Source organism: Eulemur rufifrons, chromosome 30 (assembly GCF_041146395.1).
Source record: "Eulemur rufifrons isolate Redbay chromosome 30, OSU_ERuf_1, whole genome shotgun sequence".
Lineage (NCBI taxonomy): Eukaryota > Metazoa > Chordata > Mammalia > Primates > Lemuridae > Eulemur > Eulemur rufifrons.
This window is the reverse complement of record NC_091012.1, coordinates 130877594-130881054: the sequence shown is the minus strand read 5'-3', so window position 1 is coordinate 130881054 and position 3461 is coordinate 130877594. Positions and strand designations below refer to the sequence as shown.

The 3461-nt window shown below is 41.4% G+C and overlaps 1 non-coding gene across 1 annotated transcript; it reads left to right on the top strand.

Moving 5' to 3' along the window:
- The first annotated feature begins 1691 nt into the window (after positions 1–1691).
- On the top strand, positions 1692–1794 carry LOC138379383 (small nucleolar RNA U13). Its single transcript, XR_011232142.1, has one exon. It is a non-coding gene; the product is annotated as a small nucleolar RNA U13 (small nucleolar RNA).
- Positions 1795–3461: the final 1667 nt, after the last annotated feature.

Sequence of the window (3461 nt, the reverse complement as noted above, 5' to 3'; positions counted from 1 at the left end):
CAGCCAGGACTGCCATTTAATGGCTTGGTGCCATTGGCTAAGTCACCTAGACTCTAAGCTGCATTTTCCTACTGTGTCAAATGGGGATAATGATACTCATTTTAAAAGGTTGTTATGATGACTTCATAGCACAGTGTGGCTTCCTAAACTTGAGTCATTTATATGTAGCCATATCAGTCAGGGTAATTCTGAGGAAAGTTGAGCAAAGGGATGTGTTACGGAAGTGTGGGCAGGGTTCAAGGAAACTAGCTAAGGGCCAGTGCAGGGACCAAGGCTAGCAATTGAGAGGAGCTGTTATGACGCCAGGCCTGAAGTGGGCAAGCAGAGAGAGCATGCACAGAACCAGGGAGCCATTAGAGAAGGCTGCAGGACCATGGCCGTCAATCAAGGGCTCAGTCAACCTACAGCAACCCTGCTGGAGAGGAAGCAGGGGACTGAACAAGCACCCCAGCCTCACTCTCTTCCCATCCTCCGTCTCCTGCTGGGGCTCCACATTGGCTGAGCCCAGCAAAAAAGCCAGAAGCAATGGAGCCCACGATGTGGCCCATGCCGGCTAGCCTCCTGGCAGAGAGCGAGGAGGAGGAGGAGGAGGAGGAGGAGGAGAAGGAGGAAGAGGAGGAAGGGAGGGACGTGGACGGGGAGAGGCGAATGGAACTTATGGAGCACATTGCCTTGATTAGTGTTTGCTCATTTTCCCCTTAAAATAAACTTCCCTTTTATGAACTGAAATAAATTAACTTCAAAAGGGAGACTTCTTAAACCTCATCCTAAGCAATGATATACATGAAATCACAGGTTGGATGTGCTAGTTTTTTCTCTACAGTAAAATTAATACTAAAATAGAAAGTGCACACATGTATACTACATTTGGGGGAGGCTTGGCATCAGTTCGGGGCTTGGAACATAGTAAGCACTCAATTAACGTGGTCATTTTTGTTGCTGTAAGTTGCAGATGAACATGCAGTGGAACACCTTGTACATATTCAAACTAATTTTAAGAAATATATGTTACTATTATAAACATGATCTTTTCCCCAATGTATTTTCTAACTGGGTACTGCTAATTTATAGAAAAGATGATATAAATGAGTTTTATGTATTTGTTTTATAACTGGCCCATCTTAATCAATTTGATTACTTGGTCCATTGATTTTTCATTAGATCCTTTTGTTTTCTCCAGGCGAACGAGCAAATCATCTGGGAATGTTGATAAGTTTTACTTCTTATTGCTGTTTAATGTCTTATCATAATGGCTAGGACCTACAGGGCAGTGTTAAACAATGGAACAATGGTGATAGGAATTTTTTGTTTCTTCTTTACTTTAATGGCAATGCTTCTAGCTTTTTGTTGTTTGACTTTTGTAGTAACATTTAACGTGATGTTGGCTGTTGGTTTATGAGAGAGATTCTTTATCTTGTTAAGGAATAACAATTTTGTTCCTTTGTATTCCTAGTTGACTAAGAATTATTATCAGAATGGGCATTATGTCTTATCAAATGCCTTTTAGATGTAGACAGAGACCTTAGATTTTTGGAATAAATCCTGCTCGATTATGATGTATAAATCTTTTAGCATATTGATTTTTTTTCTATGAATTAGATCTTGGTTGAATAAAAGGAGAGTGTGTATGCCTAAAATTCATGTTCAGGATTTTGAGGGACTAAAAACATGCATAAAATTAAAGTGCGTAGATCCTTTTGTGGCTCATAAGCATGATTGGGTTTTCATGCTCATGTGTGAGGTGTGCCTCCCTCAAACTTTGTTTGCGATGTGGCCACATTACCCAATGTGGATAAAAAATTTTAAGTACATATTATTATTCTGATGAAGAATAAATATGTAAGAGCCTATTAGTGAAATTGCATGTTGCACGTAGAGTAATGTTTAAAATAACGTTGTATGAGAAATAACTGTAGTTGCAGGTTCCCAGCAAAATGGAACCATTGTTCACCAGTCTGTAGGCTACTGAGTCTCTCTCCAGCACCTTAGCAGTTTCTCAAAGAATGGAGAGACCAAAAGTTGGAAGATCCTGCTTTGGGCTGCCCTTGCCCTTTCAGGAGAGAATTCTAGATGGGAATTAATTTGGGCCTTGTGGATCTTTCTACTTTTTTGAAACTAGTTCCAGCATCAGACTTTTCTTTTTTGTCTCTACTTAGAGTAGGTAAGTTTATCCCTGTCTGTGCAAGGACAACTAACTAAGCAAGTAAAAAACCAAAGTTGTACGTGGGAGGATGTGTTCCACATTTGTAATCTGCATAGATCTTGGTCACCCTAGTGTCCACTTCAGCTCAGTGCACGTTCAGAAGAAACAGTGTTCTAACTATCCAAAATAATTTAAAATCTATCTAAATTTTTACTGTGGTATCCACAAAATGTAAAGAAGGTATTCCATTCATAGCACCCAGCCTATTCCTCCTCACTCACCTTTCTCCTCAAAGCCCCATGTCATCGCAACCTAATAGTTGCCCCTCTTTCTCCCACTGTGTCTCACAAGGTCTCCAGGCTTTCTCTCCAATCCTGGCCTTTGACTTCTATCCCCTTTGAGAACCATTCTTTTCTCTTCCTTGAAGTTACCAACTCTCTACCCTTCTCACTGCAAACCAGTCAGATTCTTTTCAGTTCAAGCCTTCTCCCATTGCCCAGCTCCGCATGTTGAGGCCCAAGAACAATTATCAGACAAAGGCAAAACTATTAACAGGCAGTTTTCATTTTGTGGATTCTTTTTCCTTTAACACATGCAGAAACAAAATTTCCAGGCAATCTCCAAACTTTTGCTTACTCAGGACTTTCATCTTCTTCCTCCAGCAAACATTTTACCATGTTCTAATTGTATAGATTCTAAATCCTTCCACTCCCTCTAATGCAATTATAGAATAGCCAGTAAACAAGAGGTCAAAAGCGGGAAGACTGGGGTAGTCCAGGACCTGGAAAAGGAATTCTGCAAGTAATGAAGTGTTGGGTTTGTTGGCAAAAATTTGGTCACAAAAAGTGCCATCTCTGCTATTTGGCCTGGGTGCCCTGAAGCTGAAGTTTCCCAAAAAGTATCACTAAGCTCGCAAGAAAGAGGTCCAGGAAGAACGAGGTGCAATAAGCTGTCTTTCTGCTTCTTACAGCTGGAGGGTTTTCAAGGGCTGGGACGCATCTAGATGCATCTAGGAGGGGCCCTGCCTGCCTTGGGCAGTTTCTGTCCCTGCCCTTGCCCTCTGTCCACCTCTTCAGTCTCTGAAGTCCAGACGCCCCCTCCAGCAGAGTGCTTAGCCTATTTTTAAAGACCAGGCATACTCCGAATGAATAATGACTTCTCTTTTTCTCCACCCTGTGCCAATCAGTGACTCATCAACCATTTTCTAAATGACTATGTTTTCATTCCCCAGTTTCCTTCGCAGTGCGATATTAGAGAAGACTAAATGCAGCCCCTTAAATGCCTCCCTCTGCTTTTTTTTGCATCTTGTTTTAGAGAT